The sequence below is a fragment of the Pinus tabuliformis genome, chromosome 6 (genome assembly GCF_031772625.1).
Source record: "Pinus tabuliformis cultivar Carrire ecotype Pingquan chromosome 6, CPIR1, whole genome shotgun sequence".
NCBI lineage: Eukaryota > Viridiplantae > Streptophyta > Pinopsida > Pinales > Pinaceae > Pinus > Pinus tabuliformis.
This window is the reverse complement of record NC_142292.1, coordinates 947,672,868-947,700,050: the sequence shown is the minus strand read 5'-3', so window position 1 is coordinate 947,700,050 and position 27,183 is coordinate 947,672,868.

The following is a 27,183-nucleotide window of genomic DNA, read 5'->3' as shown; positions in this document are numbered from 1 at the left end:
TCCATGCTCGTTGGTTTGCTTAACTGTCCTTTTCACGAACCATTTCTTCAGCAACATGGGTCAACCAATGTGTCGGTGGCTGCATTGGAAATATCACTTCACATGATCAAACCCATGCATCGTTATCTTAGGAGTAGGAGTAGTGTTTTCTTTATGTCTTGTTTGCTTGCATGCATGTTTTCTTTCTTTGTTTGTTTGTTTGTTTTCTTGCATGCTTGCCTTTTTTACTTTCTTTGTTTCACATTTACTTTTGCTCTTTTCTTTGTTGTTTTATTTGCTTTCTTACATCCGTAGGTCACTTTTGCATGAAATCATGCACGACTCTTAACACAAGCAGTGTAAAGTACAAGAGGACTTGTACGACTATCAACACTTGGTTATCTGTTGTCCTATCTCTTTATGCAGAACTTGTTGTCTTTAGTGAATGATACACCAATGAAAAATACATTCTATTTAAAGTGAATCTTGGTGAAAAAACAACACTTGCGCTCTAACTAGCACCACCTACTCTAGTCGATTGTTTTTGGGTTAACCCTTGTCAGCTCAATCAAGTAGAGTAAGGTGAGAGGGAAAACCTTAACAAGTATGTCAGAGGTATATATAACATACTTCTATGAAGGAACAACCTCTTTTACTCTTAATAAGTTGGGATCCCTCTTCTGCCTCTAAAATAAATAAGCGCCTATGCATAGTTCTTTGAAAAATAAAATATAAAAATATGAAATTTTTTGAAAAAATGAATAAGGAGAAAGAAGAGAAAGGCTTCCTACACAGAGAGATGATGCAAGTAACTCCTCCAGGGTACTGACCAGGCTCACTGGCAACAGAGTGATGCTTGTGTTCCTGCATGACTCTGTCGGGGTATTGTCCAGGCCTGCTGGCAGCGGAGCAACACCAGAGATGAAACTTAAACTCTGACAGTCATATTACTTGTGCACCAATATACCCCTCATCCCCAATCAAAACAACTAAGTTGACTTGGCTTGGAATGTGTGCTGATCGATCACGAGCATGGCAGGTGCTACATCTTTCACTTAAGCTATTGTAGAAACCACGATGATTAGAGAATTGAACAATACTTCCGGAGGTGTTAGACTCGCTTTTCACGAAATAAGGTCCATTTAGAGAGCTGGAGTTTTACTAGTCTGTCACCAATGTTGTAGCGGCTACAACCATCCTCCAAAATTTTTCCTTAGCTTTGTTTTGGAGCCTCCCTACCAACCATCTTTAGCAGCATGTCTTGCACTGATAGGTACTGTTATGAAACCAGCTCACAAAAAGATAGAAAAGAAAGATGAATGCCTTAGAATCTAGCCTCTTCAAGGGGGCAACCTCCTTTGCATTACAAAAATGAACAATTCTTGGATGATACAAATGAAAAAACCTCCTTTCTATATATAGGAGTCTAAGGGGTCACAATATAGCCGAAGCCGACCTAACAATAATAATATAAAGGAACAAAAATAACAATAGTGGGCTTCTATGGGGCACAATAATAACAATATGGGGACACTAGGGGCACAACAATAACAATAAGGAATACAATGACAATAGTAATGGGGGAATCACTAGTATTATAGGGACCTAACATGCCCCTCTCCTTAAAAAAAGTGTTGTCCTCAATGCTTGAGTAGTTTTGGATGCTTCTGTATAAAATTCTCATCCTCCCATGTGGAATCTTCAACGGGTAAGTTCTTCCACTTGATTAGATACTCTAAAATTGATTGATTTCGTAGCTGTCGAGTTCTTGTTTCTTTGACTGCTTCAAGTTCCAATATGATTTTTCCTTCCTCATCAAGTTCTGGCAATATTTTTTTAACTGGGAGCTTGTCACCTATAACCTTATTTAAGCATGACACATGAAAAACTGCGTGCACTTGGGAAGCTGCAAGAAGCTCCAATTTGTATGCCATAGTACCTATCTTTTGCAACACCTTGTACGGACCATAATACTTTGGTGATAATTTATTATCCTTCTTAGCTTGCTTGAGGGACATTTTTTTATATGGTTGTAGCCGTAGGAATACCTAATCACCTACATCAAAACTTCTTTCGCTGCGATGTTGATTTTCTTGTTGTTTCATTCTATTCTGCGCCAAGGTGAGGTTATCCTTTAAGAGTTGGAGAACTTGTTGTTGATGCTTGATGTGATATTCCACTGCTTGAACCTTAGAATTTTCTCTTAAATATGATGTGATGGATGGTGGATGATATCCATAAAGTGCCATAAATGGGGTCATTTTTGTTGCTGTATGGAAGGAAGTGTTATACCACTATTCAGCCAAAGGCAACCATTTGACCCATTGTGTCTGTTTATCAGATACAAAGCAACGCAGATATCCTTCCAAACATTTTTTTACTATCTCAGTTTGCCCATAAAATTGAGGATGATAAGATGAGCTATGAGCTAATTGAGTACGAAGACAAGAAAATAATTCAGTCCAAAAATTTCCAGTGAAAATGGGATCTCTATCGCTTACAATAATATTTGGGTTTCCATGTAGCTTTTGAATTGTTTCCATAAATGCAGTAAAAACTGTACTCGCTTTAAATTGATGAGATAATGCACAAAAGTGTGCATAATTGGTAATTCTGTCAAGTACCACCATGATAAGACTTTTGCCTTCAGACTTGGGTAAACCTATGATAAAATCCATTGAAACATCCTCCCAACGTTGGCTTGGAATGGATAAAGGTTGTAATAGACCTGGGGTCTTAATTGTTTCAACTTTATTTTGTTGCAAAACCAAACATTCCGCCACAAACTTTTGAATATCCGATTTAAGGCTATCCCAAAAAAGTTCCTTCTTAACCCTGTGGTAAGTTTTTAGAAATCCTGGGTGCCCTCCTAAGGGAGAGGTGTGTAATTCGTAAAGAATCTTTTGTTTGAGTTGGGAATTCTTACGTAGGTATAATCGATCTTTGTACCATAACGAATCATTTTTCCAGCTAAATGTATCAGATGTACTAGGATATTGTTGTAACTTTTGAATGAGTGCCCACACTTCTTTTTCATTCTTCCATTCATCCCTTGCTTCGTTTATCCAATCTGGTTGGATAATAGAAATGGCACAAAGAAATGCTTCCACATCCTCATCCTTTCTTGAGAGTGCATCTGCCACAACATTTTGGTTCCCCTTTTTGTAGATGATTTCAAAGTCATAACCCAACATCTTTGTGACCCATTTTTTCTACTATTTTGAAGATAATATTTGTTCTAAAAAGTATTTAAGGCTATCATGATTTGTTTTTACCTTGAAGTGTCTTCCCATCAGGTAGGGTCGCCATTTCTTAAGTGCATGTAGTATTGCCAACATTTCCTTCTCATAAATAGCTTTGTGTAAGTACTTTCCTTTGATTGGAAGACTTTCAAAAGAAATGGGTCTTTCTTCTTGCATTAAAATAACACCAATTCCATTTCCTGAGGCATCACATTCCACAATAAAGGTTTTGGTGAAGCCCGGTGTAGCTAAGACCGGTGCTTGGCAGATTTCCTCTTTAAGATGTTCAAAGTCCTTCGTTGCTTCTGGAGTCCATGAAAATGCAGCTTTCTTCAATAATGTTGTTAGAGGTGCTGCTATTCTCCCATAATTCTTAACAAACTTGCGATAATACCCTTTCAACCCGATAAATCCTCGTAGATGCTTTATGGGTGTGGGGATTTTCCATTCTTTAATGGTTTTAATTTTTCTAGGGTCTACCTTAACACCTTCATGAGATACAATATGACCCAGATATTCCACCTCTTATACTCGAAAGAAACATTTGGAGCTTTTTGTATATAATTGTTTCTCCTCCAATAGTTTGAGCACCCTGTCAACATGTTGAACATCATCCTTCCAAGACTTGTTGTAGATAAGTATATCATCAAAAAATACTAACACAAATTTTCTAAGGAAGGGTTTGAAAATGGAATTCATCAAACCTTGAAATGTAGAAAGTGCATTGGTAAGGCTAAAAGGCATGACCAAAAATTCATAATGACCCTCATGAGTTCTAAATGTTGTTTTTGGAATGTCTTCAGTCTTCATTCTAATTTGATGATATCCTGAACGAAGATCCAACTTGGTGAAGTAAATTGATCCATTCAATTCATCCAATAATTCATCAATGACAGGAATGAGAAATTTATCTTTAATAGTGAGCTTGTTGAGCTCCCTATAATCTAGACACATACGCCATGATCCATCCTTCTTGTGAACCAATATTACTAGAGCAGAGAAATAACTTTGACTAGGTTGAATTATACCAGCCTCTAGCATTTCTGCAACCATATGTTCAATTTCACTCTGTTGTGCATAGGGATATCTGTAAGGCTTGATGTTCGGAGGAACACTTCCTGGAATCAAATGAATAGCATGATCATGATCACGAATAGGTGGGAGGCCTTTGGGAGTCTCAAATACCTTGGAATGATTGTCCAAGACTTTTTGGAGATCTGGAGAAATAGATGATTTCGATGTGGGAACATCTAGTGAACATAATTGTGCAATTATGCCTCGTTATTCTTTATTTAGAAGTTTTGTCATTCCGTTAGAGATGATTATCCTTCCCGCTTTCCCTGCGATACCCCTTAATTCAACTTCTTTTCCTTTTGAATAAAATTTCATGAAAAGTTCTTGAAAATTAAAAGCTATTGTACCCAAGGATTGTATCCATTGGACTCCTAGTACGACGTCAGCACCACCCATTGGAATGGAAAGCATTGGGCTATTCAATACATATTCTCCCATGGATAGCTTGATATTATGGCACTTTCTTGAGAAAGTTATGGTTCCTCCACTTGCAACCATCACTTGACACTCTGGTGCTGGATATAGGAAGCAATTCAATTCCTTGGCTATCTTACAATGAATAAAATTATGGGTACTTCCCGAATCAATCAACACTATTACATTTTCTTTCTTGATATGCCCTTCTATCTTGATAGTTTGAGGAGTGGTAATTCTAGCCAATGAATTACAAGATATGGTTGGATTCATTTCTTCTTTCTCTAGGGTTTGTTTCTAGTGTATATCCTCTTCTTTTGACATTTCTTCTTCTTTTTTTCCTCCTCTTCACAATCTATGTAAAATAATTTCTTCTCAACACACTTATGACCTTTAGTGTATTTTCTATCACAACTGTAACAAAGCCCTTTTGCTCTTTTTTCTTCCAATTGTTGTGGTGTCAACCTTGTAGGTTGTGGATGGCTAAGGGCAATAACACTTCCATCTTTGTGATTGTGAGTGGTAGGCTTCCTTATTTCCATAATTTTGCTTTCCATTTTTCTTGCCAACTTGAACGCCTTCTACAACGAATCAGGGTCCCAAAGGCGAACCTCATGTTGGATTTTATCCTTTAAATTCCCTATGAAAACATCAATCCTATGCTCCTCTGGAATATCTTTTACCCTTATATTCAATTTTTGGAAGTCCTTAATGTGCTCCTGATGAGCCCCAAAAATGGATAATTATATGGGCTCATTCAACCTCCTAATTCGACTTAATCCACCATTCTCATTAGTTTATTGCATGTTTTTTATTATATTTATGCTAATAGAGTGAATTGGGTTAGTCATTATGCCAACAAGTCTAATGGGTGCTTTGTGCAAATTTTTAGTCAATTTTGAGACAAAATCAAAGGTTTTAATGAGCACTTGGCAGCCAAATTCATGGGAGAACAAGGGAGAGGATTTGTAGGAAGGTGTCCCCTTAATTTATGGGCCCTTACCTCAAATTCTCCACCATCAGCTCGGAGTTCAAGGGCCACCAAATCAATTATCACAAGGGCAGCCGAGCAAGTGCTAGTAAAAGTGTTGTTAACTACAAGTTTTGGCAGCCGAGTTCCTAAGTTTAGGAGGGTTGTTTGGGCCCTCAATTTGTATAAATAAGAGGGCTTAGGGCCTCATTTCAGTTAGTCACTTTGTAGGAAGAAGTTAGCTAGTTTGTAGTTCGATTTTAGTCAGTAGATTAGCTTTGCATTTCAGTGCATTTCCAAGCTTTCCCTTGTGGACAGTTTTTGGAATGTAACATTTCTTTTGATCAATAAAGATGAATCCAGCTTTTGCACCAGCTCTAAATCTCTCTTAGGAGGCTGTAGCTCTTGGGGTTGGGCCCATCTCAAGTGCCCAGTATCTCCTTTGTTTATCTTTATGTGTTTTTGCTGCATTCTTAGAATAAAATTTGCTATTTAGATTTAAATCTTGCTTTGTTATTTAGATTTCTTTTGATGATTAAGGCTTTTTATGTTCAGATTGAGTTGATAGGTTAATAACAGGGAAGATCTTCAAAAAAAGGCCATCAAGCACCTCTGATTTCACCTCTCCCTCAGTGGGATCAAGAGCTGGGATCAAGGTGACCTTGCTGCCAACAAAAACACAGTCTTTGCTTCGCCATGCAATCATTAGTGTTCGATTTTTATTTGCAGAAGTTGGTTACATGTTCAGAGTCTTGATTGCTTAGTTTTCATAGCATTTCACATTATTTTGTTGCAAATAAACTGCTGTTCATTTTCCTTGCTGTTATTTAGGTCAAATTAGGTCAAGATAGCTAGATCTTGGGTTTGCATAGTCTTTGTTTGGTCAGTTTTAGAAAATTGTGTGCAAATCACCTGTATTACCTCTCTATCTACCTTTCCTCCATCAGATAATCTGGTCCAACCCTTAATCCATGATTCCTACCCTTCATTTGCCATATTTTTCCCACCTTGCCCTAATTTCTACATTCTTGTGCATCATCGCTTCCTCCATCCTTGAACCAAATCCAATCGCTCCTTAGCTCCATGCGCCAGGTCCTAAACCCCTTAACATCATTATCTAGCCTCCATTTCCACTTTCCCACCATTTTTCCTCCATCAACCCTCCAAAATACACTTTTCGGAACATCCTGTAGAAAATTACAGAATATCCTGTAGAACCCCTGCAGACTTCCTGTAGAAGCTCACGAATGAGGTTTCTTGGTAGCCAAACTCTGTGAAACTCTCTGGAAGGGTGTTAGGGACCCCTTAGGCCCTCTCTGAACCTTCCCGACCTCCTCCAAGCATTCCCTCTCGCCAATCCACCTCTGCACTGTCAAAAACCAGTTAAAAGCACATGCATGATAATTCTAACAACTTATTAAAAAATACAAAATATGTTTTTTTTCAGATGTTTCTGTAGAAGTATCTTAGACACATTCATCTTACCTTCCTAGAATTCAATGGCATCTCTTTCAGTAGCTTGCATCCTCTCTCTTGCATTAGTAGGGCTAGCTGGTAAAATTAGGGTTTGCTAGGGTTTACGTTTCCTTTCAGCTTTCTAGTTTCTTTCTGCAAGTAGATTAGCCTTCTTTGAGTTAGCTTTCATCCATCAGTTAAAAAGCTTCTTCTCAGAGCTCATAGAAGTTGGCTTAAGCTCCTAGCGGACTTGTGCCAGCTGACCAAATGACAGTTGTGGCAAGAGCTAGTACTTATGGATACAGCACCGTCGCTTCCAAGTTTGTTACGAACTACCAGGTTGATAAAATTAAAGAAGGGAGTCTCAGGAGTTGCAGCATTATTGTTGCAATACTGGGGCTCAACAGATCCATCATTGAACCCTTTTGTTTGAGATTTATCAATTGGCTAAAAAAACTGTTGCTTTTTGTATCCTCATAATGTGTTATCATTTCGTCGGTAAAAATAGTCCAAGTGACAATTTGCTTACAAGAGCAAAGCCATCGATACCATACAAATTGATTTGGTTCCAAATATAAAGTTGCAATGCGTACTTTTTGTGTGTTTTTGACATTATGCAGATCGAAAAATCGCTCCATCTATAGTATCCATGTTACGAGATCATTTCCATCAAACTTCCTCATATCGATCTTTGGAACATGGTGGTTCTTCGATCCAATGTTAGAGTCTATGAAATCATGATTAACATTTATTTTGTTCTCATCATGTGTTTCCTTTACTACCCTTTCGCCATTAGTATGCATTTCTTGTAGAAGTTTTGTCAAATCTTCCATCTTAGCTTCCACGCCTTTCTTTAAATCATCCATCTTAGCTTCCACGCCATCCATCTTAGCTTCCACGTCATTCATCTTAGCTTCTATGCCTTTCTTTAAACCATCCATCTTAGCTTCCACGCCATACATCTTAGCTTCTATGTCTTTATTTAAACCATCCATCTTAGCTTCTGTTACTTTTTGTGTGAGTGAAATTTGTTGCACTTGGTCTTGTAATTTTGATATATCATGTTGCATTTCTTCCTCTTCTTCATGAGTCATGCTAGAGCTTCTAGGTTGCTTACTAGGTGTTTCCATTTTATTTCTTCAGGGCATCAATTACTGATAATAATGCTTCACTATGCCCTTTGAGTTTCTTCAAACTAATTTTTCAAACCAAACTTATGGAAAAATTAAAAAAAAAAACTACACACCTTTTTTCACTTTGTAGGAGATCGATATTGAAATGACTGTAACTCTATAATTTCAAATCTCCAAGGTCTAAAATTGCGACCTGCAGTATCCCTCTGTGCCCTCTTTCCAATGCCACCAGTCTGATCGAAATTGGATTCTCCAAGAAAGAGTTATGCCCCACCTCCCAAGATGACCTGCTTATATACTTTTTCAGTAGAGAGAACTTGTATGAAGTGCCACATGTTACTGTTTCGAACTTAGGTTCTGAAAATTATACCCAAACAAAATAAAGTCCATCCTCCTTTTGTAACTTCTTAGGAAATTTGAATCTGATGCTCAGAGAGAAAGTTATGACGATTTTCCCAAGGTCACCTGTTTAGGATGTAATTCGGGAGTCTGCAAAAACCCTAACTTCCTTAGATCATATATCCGAACATATAGCGCACCAAGATCTGTAATTTGGACCCAAGATTCAAACCAATTTCTTCTCAAATGGGTTTTTTGTTTAGTTTTTGAAACAACGTAGCGACAAAGTTATAGCGAAAATTCCACGATGACCTATTTTAGATGAAATTCTGGATCTTGCAAAAACCCTAACTTCCTTAGATCATATCTCTGAAAATATAGCAAGACAAGATCTAAAATTCGGACCCGAGGTTCAGCATGATTTCATCTCAAATGGTTTTTTTTTAACTTCTGAAACTGCACCGAAAAAAAAGTTATAGCACAAATGCCACAATGACCTGTTTGGAGCAGAGAAACCCTAGAATCCAAAGCTTTGATACCAAATGTTATGAAACCAGCTCACAGAAAGATAGAAAAGAAAGATCAATGCCTTAGAATTCAGCCTCTTTGAGGGAGCAACCTCCTTTACATTACACAAATGAACAATTCTTGAATGATACAAATGACAAAACCTCCTTTCTATATATAGGAGTCTAAGGGGTCACAATATAGCCAAAGCCGACCTAACAATAATAATATAAGGGCACAAAAATAACAATAGTGGGCTTCTATGGGGCACAATAATAACAATATGGGGACACTAGGGGCACAAAAATAACAATAAGGAATACAATGACAATATTAATGGGGGAATCACTAGTATTATAGGGACCTAACAGGTACTTATGCTTCAATTGAGTTTTGTGGCTTATCAGCTTGTGTTTTCTACCTTGTTTTCCTTCCACCCACAAGATGACATCCCGTGACTTGATCATTAACTGGCTATTGTGCTCACTTGAAGAACTGTGCAGAACTGGAGGGAAACCAACCTTGCTCTCCAAAATTGTGTAGAGCATCAAGGCAACCTGCTGCTCTCCATAAATGCACAGAGCAGGTAGACTTCCTTCCCTATGAAAAATGCGCAGAGCAGCCCATCACTGGGCTTGATCTCAAAATTTGCACAGATCTGGTTGATAGCCTTGGCTTCAGTTTGATGAGCCTCATCATTAGGTAAATATATGGGACTATATTCACCTCCTAGCTTAGTCAAACCAACTTTTCTCACAACATATTACATGTTTTTTATTATATTTTGTTTATGAGATGAGTTAGAGTGGGATATAATGCCTAATGGACTAATATGTATTGAATGCAGGTTTGAAGGAGAAAATTAAGGAATTTTGGCAAAGACTAAGGTTGAAACTTTAATGGGATAAGGGAGAGGGATTGTAGGAGGTAAATCCTCCTAATTTACTTCTCCCCCACTCGAATATTCCTCCATTTATCACACGAGCTCAGAGTGTAAGTGGCCAAGTCATGAGGATTAGAAGGCAGCCGAGCAAGTGAGAAACAAAGAGATAGTTTATCTCGAGTTTGGGAGCCAAGCCTCCCTAATTTTAAGGAAGTCATTGGGGACTTCAGCTGTATAAGTAGAGAGTCCTGGAGGCTCATTAGAATTCAAACTTTTGTTGTAAAATTCTAAGTTATTTTCGAGCTCCAGACTTGTGGAAGATTTTGATGTAATGTTATGTTTTGGTAATAAGAATGAGTTTTGTTTTGAGCCATCACTGAGTTAACTTAGAGGGATAAATCTATTGGGTTAGGGCCCAACCCTGGCAGCCAAGGCTCCTCATTTTGTATCTGTATGTTTAGCTTAGTTTCATAGCTTCATTGTTAATTTGTCTTTAGAGGTATTTTCATTGCAAGTAGTGTAGATTTGATTGGTTGTTTATTAGTTTGCTTCCATTTGCGCCTTACTTCAGTAGCAAGTTGGCAGGAATAAAAGAAGCACCAAAATTTTGTCAGCAGGTGTCTTGGCCTCACTTCTTCCCTTTAGGATCATGATTTGAGGAAGGGACCCTTATGCAACCCCCAAAACATAGATTTATATTTCTTTCATAAGCTTTAGAATTTACTATATTTAAGCTAGCATTTGATTAGTTTTGCAAAGTAGGATTGCATTCCATCTCTTTTCTCTTCATTCTTGCAGTAGATCTCATCCTTGATTCCATTCCTTTCCGCTACTTTCCTCATGCATAAGGTAGACAGTTAGTTCATTAATTCTGCTTTTCTAGCTTAAGAGAATGCTTCTTGTTTACATGACCTTTTGGAAATTATACATGTCTGATGCAAAGCAGGTGGTTCAGGAGAAGACAAAGACCTCATAGCCAGTAATCACTTTCCACTTCATCCACCTTAATCATTCCTTGCTTTCACCATTTCCTTCACTAATTTCATCATTTTACATAGAAATTATTCCAAGCACATTGAGCAAATCCAACCATCTCCTAACCTTGTTGTTCACTTCTGAGTGATCCTAGGTCTCTTCTCACTCCATTCCACCCATCAACCACCTTCCCTAATCTTTCCATCACCTCCAACACCCATCGTTTTTCTCATGGCTGCATCCCGTAGAAATACAGGGAATCTTGTAGGTTTATAGGGAATCTTGTAGGTTTTCCTGTAGTGGCCTGTTTTGAGGCCGAATTGAGGGAAAACCTCTAGGAAGCCCCCAAAGGTCACCCAAGGGTCTCCCACACCATCCAGCCATCTCCTAAACCTTCCAGCCATCCTCAAACATCCTTAAACCACCTGTCACATCACCACAAGCGATTAGTTTGCATATTTGATTTTGCATGAAAAGAACAAAAAGAAAAAAACAGATTTATTTCAGTCCCTTTACTTGCACAATAGTGATGTTTTATGATTTTAACTTCCATACTTAGACAGTAGCATTTGGTTCATGTTAATTTAGCATTATTGCAAAGCATAGTTTCTTAGCAGTTAATTAGGAAATGGTGTGATTTAGCATTGAATTTCGGTCTTTTTCATTATTGCAATAGATCAAATCTCTCTTAGATTAGATTTCCCTTTATTTCATCAAGAAACCAAGCTTCTTCTGAATCCATAGAAGTCTGGCTTGAAAACCCCCAGTGGTCTCTCGCCAGTTGAACAAGTGACAAAAGGCAGAACCATCACTTTTACTTGTGTATACAACACTGTCACCTCCAAGTTTGTACGAACCCCGGGTTGATAAAGTAAAGCTGGTAGCCTAAGAGTTGTAGCATTCTTGCTGCAATACTAGTGCTCATCACTTTTTGGCGCTGTTGCCAGGGAGGTGTCTGAGTAATATGTGATTACTGCTTTCTTTCTTCTACTTCTTGTTTCTACTATTCTGCCATTAGTTTCATTTCTGCAAAAGTAATTTAGTTTGCTTTTCATTTTTCATTCTTTGCTTTCCTTTCCATTATGCAAGTTAGATTTCAAGCAATTAGCTAATCTTTTCATTCAGTCAGTAGTTCTCATTCAGTTTGCAATTTTAATTCTGCAAGTTAGATTTCAATTCAGCAATTAGTTTTTCATTTAGTTAATAATTTTCAGTCCATCTGCAAATTCAGTTCTGCAAAGCACTTTCAAAATTTGAAAAAAATCACAAAACCAAACCAAAAACATTTCCTTTCATGCCTCGTAGGAATAGGGATAAATTAAGGAATTTTTTTCCAAATACCCCCACATCCAACCTTCCCGCTTCTTCGGTGGCTGTGAACTGGAGGAACCCTTAGGTGAGCAACCAGACATATTTGAAGAACCTATAGGGGAAGAAGAAGAACCCATTCCTACCAAGCCAATGGTTGAAAATAGAAATGACACAGGGAATAGAGAGAGAGTTGAGGGTTCATTCCTCGTCAGGGAAACCAATGGGGACACTGAGATGAAAAATATAAGCCCCTCTGCCATTCCTCATTTCCATGGCTTGACCACATAAGACTCCGACACTTTCCTATTTGAGTTTGTTGTTATATGTCGAACCTATGACTATACAAATGATGAGCAGAAGTTTAAACTATTTCCTTCTACCCTCAAGGATGCAGCTCTGCACTGGTTCATGGGTTTACCTGGGGATAGCATCACAACTTGGGCTCAAATGCAGCAAGCCTTCAATAATAAGTATCGAGACTACTGTAGTTATAAGGATTCTAAAGAAGAAATTTTTAGGATGACCTTAGGCAATGATGAATCCCTAGAGGATTATGAAGAGAGATTCCAGCTTAGTTACAAAAGGGCCAAGTGCACACTTAACCCTGAGTCACTAAAGCTGGTCCTGCTTAGGGGAGTAAGGGAATATCTTCTGGATACCCTACACTTGTTAGCAGGAGGAGATATCTACCAGTTACTCTATGAGGACATTAAAACTGTCTTTAGAAACCATTCTAGGGAAGCCAGGAAAAAGGGTAGGGGTAATCAACCTATGGTCAGTACATCCTCTTCCAACTCATCCATCAAGGGTGAAATTGGAAACATGTTGGAAGATTTCAAGAGTGAGATGTTGCAAACCCTTGACTTACAAATGGACACTATGCACATTAAGAGAAAGCAGGAGGAAGTAGAGAGAGCCTTGGCCATTTTTTGTCCTAGGTGCACCAGGAGGCACCCTAGGAATGAATGTCCATTAAATTCTATTGAAATTTGCTCAATCTATGAAGAAAACCACTCCACAGACAAGTGCCCTTCTTTGCCTGGACTCAAAGTTGTATATCAAGGAGCTGAAGGGGTCACTGAGTAGCTTTGTTACATAAACCAAAGGAGACTTCATGGGCCTAGGCCATACTAGCAGGGCATGCAAGGGTCATCCCATGCATATTACAACCCCAACCAAACCACATCCATACCTTCTTGGGGACCCCATGCCCATCCTTCTTGGTCTACACCTCCTCCTTGGTCCTTTGCATCTCATTATCACTCCCAGTTAGCCAGCTAGTCATTTCAACCATATACTTTGCCACAACCTCAGTGGAATGCACCGCCCCAGGGGTGGAGGCCCCAATACAACAATGCTCTAGCTTTATTGCATCCACCACCTTCCCAACCACAGCTGTGACACTCTGCTCCAACCAAGCAACCCCAGATGCTTGCCCAGCCAAATCTGAACCCGAACAACGGACAAGCTCAGCAAGTATACAGTGGAGAGACATCATATCTAGCTTATGTTGTGGAAATCCAGGAAATTAACCTAAGATCTAGGAGAGTTCTCCCGGATAACCAACCTCCACCTCCACCTAGGGAGGTTGAGTAAGAAATAGAAGAAAGCATTCTTAAATTAAATCCACCCTTTCCTGAGAAATTAACCCAACCACTCCAGCCTACCCCAGAATAGACTGAACTTCTAGGAGAATTGAAAAATCTATGTGTAAAGATTCCACTTCTTCAAGCAATAAAATATGTTCTTATGTACAATAAGTTGATTAAGGATAAGTGCTTCAAGCATCAAGGGAGGCGAAGAAGAGATGCCCCTACCATTAATGTCATTGGATAGTTGTCCGACTTAGTGTTGGGGCAGGTAATTTGTCCAAAGTATTTGGACCTTGGAAGCCCTGTAGTAGATGTGCACATCAATGGCACCATTGTCCCACACACTTCAATCGATCTTGGGGTTGCCATTAATGTGATGACCAAGGACACCATGCTCAAGCTCAACCTCCAAGGTTCATTGAGAAATACCACAACGGTCTTGAAATTTGTAGACCACTCCATAGTGACCTCTGAGGGGATTATGGAGGATGTGATGGTCTCCATTGACTCTTGGGAGTACCCTGAAGATTTCCTAGTTCTCCAGCCTAAGGCTAAGCTTACTGGTTACCCTCTCATCCTTGGGAGGCCCTAGCTGGCCACTGTCGATGCTTACATCAGCTACAGAGCTGGGAATATGACCATCAAGAATGGGCATATGTCCAAGCAGTTAGTCATATACCCTCCTACTCAGCCATCTCCAGAACATGATTTACCTTTATGGCTGGAAGAGAAGGAAGAAGATGAAGTTTATACTGCCCAACTGTATACCTTAGAAACAACCATGGGAGGAGGACCACAGGATGAAGACAATTTGATTGAACACCTGCTCCAAAGTCCAACTCCTAGTACATTGTCCCTAGAAGTAGTAAAGGAAACCTAGAACAACCATCCAATTGATCTGTACGTGGCTGATTCCAATCCTCTCCTTATCAAAACCATAGAATTCAACCCTGAGAAAACTTTGAAAATCAACCCATCTATTTTTGTTCTCCAAGAGGGGAAGTTGTGCAACATGTTAAAGGAACATTTGGATGCCTTCGCTTGGAGTTACAAAGAAATGAAGGGAGTACACCCCTCAGTGTGTACTCACCATATTTATATCAAAGAAGGTTGCAAGCCAGTCTAGCAACCCCAAAGGAGGATGAATCTAGCTCTTAAAGATATAGTCAAAGAGGAACTGCAAAAATTGCTAGATGCGGGATTCATTTATCCTATCTCCGACAATGAGTGGGTCTCCCCTCTAGTGTTAGTTCCCAAGAAAAATGGTAAGTGGAGGATTTGTGTCGATTATAGGGAACTGAACAAAGCCACAAAGAAGGACCATTTCCCTCTACCTTTCATCGACCAAGTGCTAGATGGCCTGGCAAGGAAAAAGTTTTTCTCTTTCCTAGATGGATTCAGCGGGTACAACCAAATACAGATTAGCGCAGAAGACTAGGATAAAACCACCTTCACTCGTCCTTGGGTCACTTTTGCCTATATGGTCCTTCCTTTTGGCCTATTCAATGTTCTTGACACCTTTAAGAGAGCAATCCTGAGTATCTTTGCTCAGTTGGTCCATGATGCAGTAGAGATCTATATGGATGATTTCACACCTTGTTGGGGTGATTTCGAGGAGGCTTTGTCCAACTTAGGTAAGGTACTGCACAAATGCATTGAGATGAACTTGTCTCTTATTATCGAGAAATGTGAATTCTTGATGAATGAAGGGACCGTGTTGGGTCATTTAATATCTCAACAAGGACTGCAGGTGGACCCCAAAAAAATAGCTATTATCCAAAGGGTCCCACATCCTCAAAAGCAGAGAAATGTCAAAAGTTTCCTAGGATTAGCTGGATACTATCGAAGGTTCATAAAGGACTTCAGCAAGTTGGCATCTCCTTTATTTGGTTTGTTGGCCAAGGACTCTGAGTTTATATGGTCAAAAAGTTTTCAAGAGGCCTTGGGCATCCTGAATAACAACTTAACCACTGCCCCAATTCTCAAAGGCCCAAATTGGGCCCTTCCTTTTCACATTCATGTTGATGCCTCACACAAATCCATAGGAACAACCCTAGGTCAGATAGATGAAAATTCTCCTTATGCCATTTACTTTATGAGTAAGAATCTGTCAAAGGCCGAACTAAACTACACAGTGACTGAAAAGGAGCTCCTAGTTGTTGTGAATTCATTGAACAAATTTACGTATTATATTACAGGCTATCAAACATTTGTCCATATTGACCATGCTGCAATCAAATATTTAATGAATAAACCCGATGTGAATGCTCGTATTATAAGATGGTTTCTTTTATTACAGCAGCTTGATCTAACTATTGTTGATAAGCCTGGTAAGGAAAATGTCATTTTAGACTTTTTGTCGAGATTAAATTTGCCTGCAGGTGAAGAGGGAATGGTTGATGACCAATTACCAGATGAGCACTTGTTCTCCATTTCAGTTCTCTCTCCATGGTTTTCTCACATAGCAAACTATTTGGTATCTGCACAGTTCCCACCGAACTTGTCCTCTAAGGATAAAAGAAAGATTATAAGGAAGAGAGCCCCTTTCACTTGGATTGGGGGAAACCTATTCAAACTTGGCCCAGATCAAATCTTGAGAAGGTGTGTTAGGGAGGAGGAAGTCTTTGAAATCCTTCTGACCTATCATGATGGGCCTTTTGGAGGTCACTTTGCAACAAAGAGGACACCATTCAAAGTGTTACAAGCAAGTTATTATTGGCCCACTCTTCATCAGGATGTGAGAAGATATACTAGTCAGTGTGATCGGTGCCAAAGGATGGGAAAGCCTACTCCAAGGGATGAAATGCCTTTGCAGCCTCAAGTGACTTTCGAGCCATTTGACAAGTGGGGCATGGACTTCATTGGACCCATTTACCCTCCTTCCAATAAAAAATAGTACATCATTGTGTGCACTGACTATCTGACTAAGTGGGCTGAAACCAAGGCAGTTAAGGCAGCAACAGAGGAGAAGGTGGCTGAGTTCATAAGGGAGAATGTATTTTACAAATTTGGGTACCCTAGAGAATTGGTCACTCATCAAGGCAGCTAGTTTACCTCCAACATGATTGAATACTTTCTCAGCCAGCACAAGATCAAGCATAAGACCTCCACTCCCTATCACCCATAAGCTAATGGAAAAGTGGAGGTGACCAACAGAGAGCTGGAAGGCATCTTGAACAAAGCGGTTAACAACAACACGGAATATTTGGCAGATAGACTAGTTGAGGCCACCTAAGCCTATAATACGACCTGGAAGACCACCACTGGATTCACACCCTATGAGTTGGTCTATGGGAAAAAGGCCCTGTTGTCCATTGAATTTGAGTATAACACACTAAAGATGCCAGCCCAACTAGATCTAGATCTCAATAGTGCACAAAAAGATATATTGATGCAGTTAAATGGTTTAGATGAGTTGAGAATGTAGGCCCTCTTGCACACGGAGGTAACCCAACTTCAGAGGAAGATATGGCATGATAAAAACATCAAAGATAAACAATTTCAAGAAGGTGATTGGGCCTTGTTATATGATTCTGGATATAAAGACTTTAAGGGCAAGTTGAGGACAAGACGGCTAGGACCTTATCTTATAGAGATATGTCATGATAATGGTTCAGTGCAGATCAGAACCATAGATGAATAGGCCATTCCTTTACTTGTTAATGGACACCGATTGAAAGTTTACAAAATACCATTGTCAAAGAAAGAGTTCGTTGATGGTATCAATAAAACAGTGATGGTAGTGGAGCAAGTTTCAACTCCTACCTCATCAAATCACTTAGAAAAAAAAAAGAAAAATAAGGACTCAGGTGAAAACCTCCATGAGGCGCCTAAGTCCCACTATTGGGTTGAAAACCTCTTGGGGCAACCCAATGGTGTCAAAAAAAAGGAAAAAATAGAAAAAAGGGAAAATAAAAAGATCCCTGGGTGAAAACCTCTCTTGAGGCGCCCAAGGCAAACAACTAGGATGAAAACCTCTTAGAGGCAACCTAGTTATTTTCAAAAAAAAAAAGAGAGAAAAAAAAATCATGAAAATTTCTATTTGCAGGTTAGCAAGGAGGACGATCAGAGAACAAAGGAGGATCAAAAAGGGACCTATTTCACTCACATTTTTATTTTTCCACTCATTTTCATTCATCACTCCACCATTTCTTCCATTTTTTCACTCCTTTGCTTCAGTTTACAAGGGGACTGTGTTTTCTATAGGATCCCCTGTAAACCTACAGGATCCCCTGAAAACCTACAGGATGATCCTGTAGGAATTACAGTGGCTTGGGAATCCTATAGGAAGTGACCCTAGGGAAAAAATGACCTGCTATGTCAAAGAAATAACACCCCTACATCAACATTTCATTACCATACCTATGTCCACTTTCATCACCCCTGTAGTCACCATCAAAAGAATCAGTTTCAAAAAATATATTTGTCACAGTCTTCAAGAAAAAAAAAAGAAAAAACATGAAACAAAGAGCAGAAGGGAGCAGCACCTGAGTATGTCTCATTTCTCCACACTCCTATTCTTCCTCTCAATCCATGTCACCATCCTCAAAATCCCAGCATAGTGTATGATTAAGAGTTCTGAGGGAGAAGCAGCTACAAGACATCCTGTAGGAAATCTTGTAGCAACCTATCCCACATAATACAAATCATGATTGTAGCAAGCTTCCAGCATAATGATCCAAGAGCAGAAGGAGCTCCAAAGTAGTAGCAGCAGTAGCATCTGCAACACCAGGTACCTACACATCAAAGGAATCATCAAGGAGCAAAAATAAAAAAGGAAAAAATAGCATGCAACCAACACACAGCAAACACCTCTGGTCTCCAACATCTGTAGCAAGGGTTAGCACCATAGGTAAGTATCTCGCTCACTCTCTCATTTGCATATTGTAGTCAAAAGATGTAAAGGTTACGAGTAATTTGGTTTATAAGCGAAAGGTGGCCAGTTAACTTGGCCACCTTCATTTAGTCGGCAAGGACAAAACAGTTGGTCCTCCCACACGTGGCAACAGTCAAGTCAAAAAAGGAGAAGAGCAGGACAAAAATAGTTAAGTCTACAGAGGCATGAACTGGGAGTTGATTATGGGGAGTGGGAAATGATGAGGTGGTAGTGGGGACCAACGGTCAAAAAATAGAAAACGTACCTCTGCTGTTAGTGATGAGCCCCAAATTTGGTAACATTTTGGGCTCATTTGGCCTAACCACCCTTGCTCAACCCTTCATTTTTCATGACTTATGCATCATTTTTTAGTATATTTATGTCATTTGTACGAATGAGGGCAGTCACTATTCCTAGGTGGCTAACACGTGCTTATTTCAGGTTTTTTGACATTTAATGGAGCAAAACCACGCAGATGAGGGCTAGGAGATAGCCAAGATGGGATTGAGATCTTGTAGGAAGGTTGTCCACAGCATTGAATGGCCTTCCTCGTGATCTTCACCCCCAACTCCGAGCTCCAACAGCCACCACCACCGAGTTAGAAGGCAGCCAAACGGATTTTGAGGAAGCAGCAGATCACTCTTAGTTTGGTCAGCCAAATCCCACTAATTTAGGAGGCCAGCTTGGCCCTCGTAATGTATAAATGATGAGGCTATAGCCTTTGAAAGGGACTTTTGAAACCTTGTTGCATATTCTGGATTATGAGCTGTTAGCTCTGTTTTGCTCTTTTGTAAGCCATTTTTGGCATGTTATTGGACTTATGATTATTATATTTTAATGGAAAGCAGGCAGATTTGAGTTCAGTTCTGAGTTCTTAAAGGAGCCATAGCTCTCGGGGTTGGGCCCAACCTAAGAGCCTAAGGCCTCCTTCCTTTGTATCGTTACCTTTCTTTCAACATTGTATTCCTTTTCCTTTACATGCATTTGGAAACGCAGTTAGTTGAGTTGAATTTCTTGGTATGGTTAAGTAGATTAGTTTTATGAACAGAGTTGCTTCAGTAAGTTAGAATAGAGTAAGGATATTGGAGTCAATAAGAGTTCCAAAAAGGGTTGACTGCACACTCCTTTTCACCTCTGTTTAGGGGCTGGAATTGCAGACAGTGCCACCCACCAAAAACAGTGTTTTACATGTTCATGCAATCTTTGATACAATGTTTTCGCTGCAATAGTTGTCCATGCGTTCAGATCTTGTGGAATGATTCTTTGCTTCAGTGCCATGCATGATTTTCCTTAGCAATAACGTTGTTGTTCTTTGGTTTTGTGAAACAGTTAGAATAGGATCATGATATTTCGGTTATGTGCAGGACGTGGATGATTTGTTTCGTTTACACTGCGCAGTACTACTCCTTCACTCTCTTATCCTTCTAAGTCGTGCCCAGACCAACTACTCATCTCCCAATTAGACCCCTATCTCTCAACCATTCTATCACCCTCGTTATTCTACCTTTTTCGGCCTTCCATTCCCTCTACCCTTCTTTAAGACAACCTAGTTTAGCACACCCCCTCTTCATCTCATCTCTCTGTCACTGAGTCACTACAAACTCCTCCCCTACCTCCCTATACATCCATGTAGCCTCTTCCACTCATCCATCACGCAAAAATCCGATTATAGGACATCCTGTAGGAATTACTGAACTTCCTGTAGAAATTCTGAACATCCTGTAGAACCCCTGCAAACTTCCTGTAGAAGCTCATAAACACGGTTGCTTGGCATCCAGACTTTGTGAAACTCTTTGAAAGAATGTTAGGGACTCCTTAGACCCTCTCTAAGCCTTCCTGGCCTCTTCCAAGCATTTCTCCCTTTGACCTACCCCTGCACAGTAAAGACCCAGTTAGAAGCACATGCATAATAATTTCAACAACTTGAGCAAAAATACAAAAATATGTTCTCTTCAGATGAAAGTAGTCTAGATACATGCATCTCACCTTAATAGAAGTAATGGCATTACTTTCAGTAGTTTGCATTCTCACCGTTGCATCAGTAGGACTAGCTGGTAGAATTAGGGTTTGCTAGGTTTTTCATTTCTTGTTGGCTTTCAGGTTGTTTTTGCAAAGTAGGTTAATTCCCTTTGAGTTAGCTTTCGTTCATCGGTTAAAAAGCTTCTTCTGAGAGCTCATAGAAGTTGGCTTGAGCCCTAGCGGACTTGTGCCAGTTGACCAAGTGACAGCTGCGACAAGAGCTAGTACTTGTGCATACAGCACCGTCGCTTCCAAGTTTGTTACGAACTACCGGGTTGATAAAATTAGAGAAGGAAGCTCGAGGAGTTGTAGCATTATTGCTACAATACTGAAGCCCACCATCTTTTTGGCGCCGTTGCCGGGGAAGCGTCAGAGTATTAGTAATTGTTGCTTTTCTTCTACTTTTCCTACTCTCGCCTTCTGCTAAGTAGTTTATTTCATTTCCATTCTGCAAAAGTAGCATAGACATTTCCTGCTTCCATAGATTAACATTTCAATTCTGCAATTTCATTTTTGCAAGCGTAGATTAGCATTTCAATTCTGCAAGCGTAGACTAGCATTTCAATTCCTGCAATTTCATTTGAGCAAAGTAGATTAGTTCTTTCCTGCTTTCATTTCAATTCTGCATTTTCATTTCAGCAAGGTAGTTAGTTGTAGATCAATCTGTTTCAGTTTTTGCAGGTACCAAAAAAAAAAAAAAAAACAAAAGCAATCAAAAGTCTTTTCATTTCATGCCTTGTAGGAATCGAGATAAAACAGGCAAATTCTTACCCAACACCCCCACCACATCACTGAGTCACCCTTCTCTCTTCTGTGGCGACAATGATCCAGAAGAACCTATAGGCGAACCTCCTGAGATATATGAAGATCCTATAGCAGAAGAGGAGTTAGAGACCACTCCATCTGAAGCTATGGCTGACCATAGGGGAGAAGATGAGAGAATAGAAGGTGCCTTCCCCATCCGAGAGACCAATGGAGACATGAAAATGAAGAACATTAGCCCCTCCGCTTTACCTCACTTCCATGGGCTGACTACAGAAGATCCTGATACCTTCCTGTTTGAGTTTTCTGTCCTTTGTCGAACCTATGACTATACTGAAGATGAGCAGAAGCTGAAACTCTTCCCCTCAACCCTTAAGGATGTAGTATTACGCTGGTTCATGGGCTTACCTGGGAACAGTATCACCACTTGGGCTCAGATGCAGCAAGCTTTCAATACCAAATACCGGGACTACTGTAGGTCCAAGGAAACCAAGGGAGAAATCTTTCGGATGACCATGGGAAATGATGAGTCCTTAGAGGATTACGAGGAAAGGTTCCAACTTAGCTATAAACGGGCCAGGTGCACACTTGACCCGGAATCCCTCAAGTTGGTTCTGCTCCGAGGAGTCCCGGAAGACATCTTAGATACCCTTCACATGCTAGCTGGAGGAGATATTTACCAACTACCTTATGAGGACATAAAGACTATGTTTAGAAACCACTCTAGGGCAGCCCAGAAAAGAGGTAGAGGAAACCTCCTCTCAGCTGGTATTCCTTTCTCCAAACATGAGTTTGCAAATCAATTAGAGGATCTCAAGAGTGAGGTGAGACAGACCATTGCCATGCAACTTGATACATTCTGAATCCAGCAGAAGAAAGAAGAAGTTGAGAGGGCCTTGGCTATCTTCTGCCCTAGGTGTACGAGGAAACATCCCAAGAACGAATGCCCACAAACCAATGTCCAACCTTACCTGGGCTTAAAGCCATGTACCAAGGGACAGAAGCACCCACTAAACCTCTCTATTTCCTCAACCAAAGGAGGCCACAAGGACCTAGACCTTACCAGCAGGGGATGCAAGGGACACCCCAAGCTTATTACAACCCCAACCAACCAGCTCATATGCCTTCCTGGGGTCCCCCTGCTCATCCTTCCTGGTCTATGCCTCCTCCATGGTCTTACCCACCTCAGTACCATACTCAACCCACTACTCAGTCGTATCACTCACATGCCCAGCCACAGCCTAGTGGAATGCACCTCAATCGGGGTGGAAGCCCTAGTACAATACTCCTCCTGCCATTTTGCCTCCATCACCAGTTCAACCACAACCATTACCTCCTGCTCCTCCAAGGCAACCTCAAATTCCTGCTCAACCGAACCCGATCCCCAACAACAGACAGGCCCAGCAGGTATATACTGGGGAAACATCATGCCCTACCTATGATGTGGAGATCCAGGAGATCAATCTGCGATCGGGAAAGACTCTTCCGGATCGCCAACCTCCTCCCCCAGAGGACGAGGAAGATAACCGGGAAAGTGAACCAAAGGCCATTCCACCCTTTCCTAAGAGACTAACAGCCACCACACAACCCAACCCAGAGGAGGATGAGCTTCTGGGAGAGCTCAAACAGTTGTGTGTGAAAATGCCACTTCTCCAAGCCATCAAAGATGTACCGATATACAACAAACTGGTTAAGGAAAAGTGTTTCAGACACCCAGGTAGGCGGAAGAGAGATGCTTCGACCATCAATGTCATAGGACAACTGTCTAATCTTATGTTGGGACAAGTCATCTACCCAAAGTATCTAGATCCTCGGAGTCCTGTAGTAGATGTCCACATCAATGGAACCATCATACCTCACACCTTGATTGATTTGGGGGTTGCCATTAATGTGATGACCAGAGATACCATTCTCAAACTCAATCTTCAGGGTTCCTTGAGAAAGACCTCGACAGTCCTACAACTAGCAGATCGCTCCACCGTGACTCCTGAAGGGATTGTAGAGGATGTCTTGGTCTCTGTTGACTCTTGGGAATACCCTGCAGATTTCTTGGTTCTGCAACCAAAGGCAAAGCTTACTGGATACCCTCTTATTTTGGGAAGGCCTTGGTTAGCCACTGCAGATGCTTACATAAGCTGCCGTGCAGGAAACATGACCATCAAAAATGGTCCTATGTCCAAGAAGCTAGTCCTATACCCTCCTGCCCAACCCTCATTAGAGCATGACTTACCACTTTGGTTGGAGGAAGGAGAAGAAGACGAGGTGTACTCAGCACCTTTGTGCACCCTAGACACCACTAGGGGAGATCCCCCAACCGAGGATGATTTGATTGAGACCTTGATCCAGAATCCACCTCCCAGTGCACTATCCTTAGAGGAATTGGTGGAGGATGCCCAAGCCAGCACCTTAGTGGACCTTTGTGCGACCAATCCTGTCACTCCCAGAGTCAAAAATGTGGAGTTCGGCCCTGAGAGAACATTAAATATCAGCTCCTCCCTATCTCATTCCCAGGAAAAGGAGTTGTGTAGTCTGTTGGCCAGTCATCTAGATGCTTTTGCTTGGAGCTATAAGGAGATGAAAGGAGTCCATCCTTCGGTCTGTACCCATCACATCTACATCAAAGAGGACTGTAAACCAGTTAGGCAACCCCAGAGGAGAATGAATCCAGCCCTTAAGGACATCGTCAAGGAAGAATTGCAGAAACTATTGGATGCCGGATTCATTTACCCCATCTCAGATAGCGAATGGGTGTCCCCCCTGGTGTTGGTTCCCAAGAAAAATGGGAAGTGGAGAATCTGTGTGGACTACCGAGAACTGAACAAAGCTACCAAGAAAGACCATTTTCCTCTACCTTTCATAGATCAAGTGTTGGATGGACTGGCGGGAAAGAAGTTTTTCTCTTTCCTGGATGGGTTTAGCGGGTACAACCAGATCCAGATCAGCCCGGAAGACCAAGATAAGACCACCTTCACTTGTCCTTGGGGTACCTTTGCTTACCGAGTTCTTCCCTTTGGACTATGCAATGCTCCTGCCACCTTCCAGAGAGCCGTCTTGAGCATCTTTTCTGAGCTGGTCCATGATACAGTGGAAATCTATATGGATGACTTCACTCCTTATGGGTCCGACTTCCAGGAAGCATTGTCCAATCTGGGAAAAGTCCTAACCAAATGCATTGAGATGAACATGTCCCTTAGCCCTGAAAAGTGTGAATTCTTGATGACTGAAGGGACCATGCTAGGCCATACCATTTCTTGCCAAGGGTTACAAGTGGATCCTAACAAAATTGCTCTTATTAAGAAGGTTCCACCTCCTCAAAAGGTAAGAGATGTTCGAAGTTTCTTAGGATTAGTAGGGTATTATCGGAGATTCATTAAAGACTTCAGCAAGCTAGCCTCGCCATTGTTTGGCCTCTTGGCAAAAGATGTGGAGTTTAAATGGACTGACGATTGTCAGAGGGCTCTGAATGAATTAAAGGACAAGTTGGTGTCTGCCCCAATCTTGAGAGGTCAAAACTGGGCCCTACCTTTCCACATCCACACTGATGCCTCGAACAAAGCCATAGGGGCAGCCTTAGGACAAGTTGAACAAAAACTTCCATATGCCATTTACTTTGTTAGCAAAAACTTATCCAAGGCAGAACTGAACTACACTGTAACTGAGAAAGAATTCTTGGCCGTGGTCCATGCACTGAACAAGTTCCAACATTATATCACTGGCTATCAAACATTTGTACATACTGATCATGCTGCAATTAGATATTTAATGAATAAACCAGATGTGAATGCTCGTATTATTAGATGGTTACTTTTGTTGCAGCAGTTTGATTTGACTATCGTTGACAAACAAGGTAAAGAAAATGTTGTTGCTGGCTTTTTGTCTAGATTGGATTTATCTGCAAATGAGGATGGAACAGTGGATGACCAGATGCCTGATGAACATCTGTTTGCTATTTTAGTACTCTCTCCATGGTTTGCTGATATAGCAAACTACCTTGTTTCAGCACAGTTCCCTCCGTACCTATCCTCAAGAGAGAAGAGTAGAATCATCAGAAAAAGTGCCTCATTCACTTGGATCGGGGGCAACCTGTTCAAGCTTGGCCCTGATCAGATCTTAAGGCGTTGTGTAAGGGAGGAGGAAGTATTTGATATCCTCCTCACCTGTCATGATGGGCCTTGTGGAGGACATTTTGCAGCAAAGAGGACTGCCTTCAAAATCCTACAGGCAGGCTACTATTGGCCCACGCTTCATCAAGATGTCAGAAGGTATATCAGCCAATGTGACCGATGCCAAAGGATGGGGAAACCGACTCAAAGGGATGAAATGCCTCTCCAACCTCAAGTGACTCTTGAGCCATTTGAGAAGTGGGGTATGGATTTTGTGGGTCCAATCAACCCTCCTTCGAGGCAAAGATCTTACATCATTGTGTGCACAGACTACCTGACAAAGTGGGCAGAAACCAAGGCAATCAAAGCAGCAACAGAAGAAAAGGTGGCTGAGTTCTTAAGAGAAAACATCTTCTACAAATTTGGCTACCCAAGAGAGCTAGTCACTGATCAAGGAAGCCAGTTCACCTCCAACTTAATTGAAGACCTACTAGCTCATCACAAAATCAAGCATAGGACTTCCACCCCCTATCATCCTCAAGAAAATGGGCAAGTGGAAGTCACCAATAGAGCACTAGAAGGGATCTTGACTAAGGTGGTGAGCAGCAGTAGAAAAGATTGGGCAGATCGCCTGGTTGAGGCCACATGGGCTTACAACACCACTTGGAAGACCACAACCGGCTTCACACCTTATGAGCTGGTCTATGGGAAGAGAGCTTTGCTGTCAATTGAATTCGAGTACAACACTTTGAGGATGGCAGCTCAGCTGGACCTAGATCTCAGCCATGCCCAACGAGAAAGGTTATTGCAGCTGAATGGATTGGACGAGCACCGAATGCAGGCCCTTCTTCACTCAGAAGTGGTTCAACTTCAGAGGAAGGTGTGGCATGACCAACACCTCAATGACAAGCAATTTCAGCCGGGAGATTGGGCATTGTTGTATGATTCCAGGCATAAAGATTTCAAGGGAAAGCTGAGAACCAGATGGCTAGGACCATATGCAGTGGAAAAATGTAATGACAATGGATCTGTACTTATTCGGACCATTGATGAGGAGGCCATCCCTATGCTTGTCAATGGGCATCGGTTGAAGATCTACAGAAAGCCTCTGTCAAGGCAAGAATTCATCAAAACTGTGGAAAAATCAGTGCTGGTCATAGAGCAGGGTTCTGCCTCTGTTTTGGGCACACCCTAAAGTTCAAAAAAATAAAAAAATAAAAATAAAAAATAAAAAAATAAAAGATCCTTGGGTGAAAACCTTTCTGAGGCGCCCAAGGCAGATGGTAGGGGTGAAAACCTCATTGAGGCGCCCTGCTGTCTTTCAAAAAAAAAAAGAAGGTTTGAAAAAGACCCTTGAGTGAAAACCTCTCTGAGGCGCTCAAGGCAGATAGTAAGGGTGAAAACCTCATTGAGGTGCCCCTGCTGTCTTTCAAAAAAAAAAAGAGAGAGAAAAAAACAATAAACAAAAAACAGGGACAGCAAGTTCACAATGTGGCAATGCATGCAGGTTGCAGGTATTCTATGAAGGAAGAGAGGTCCCTCAACTCAA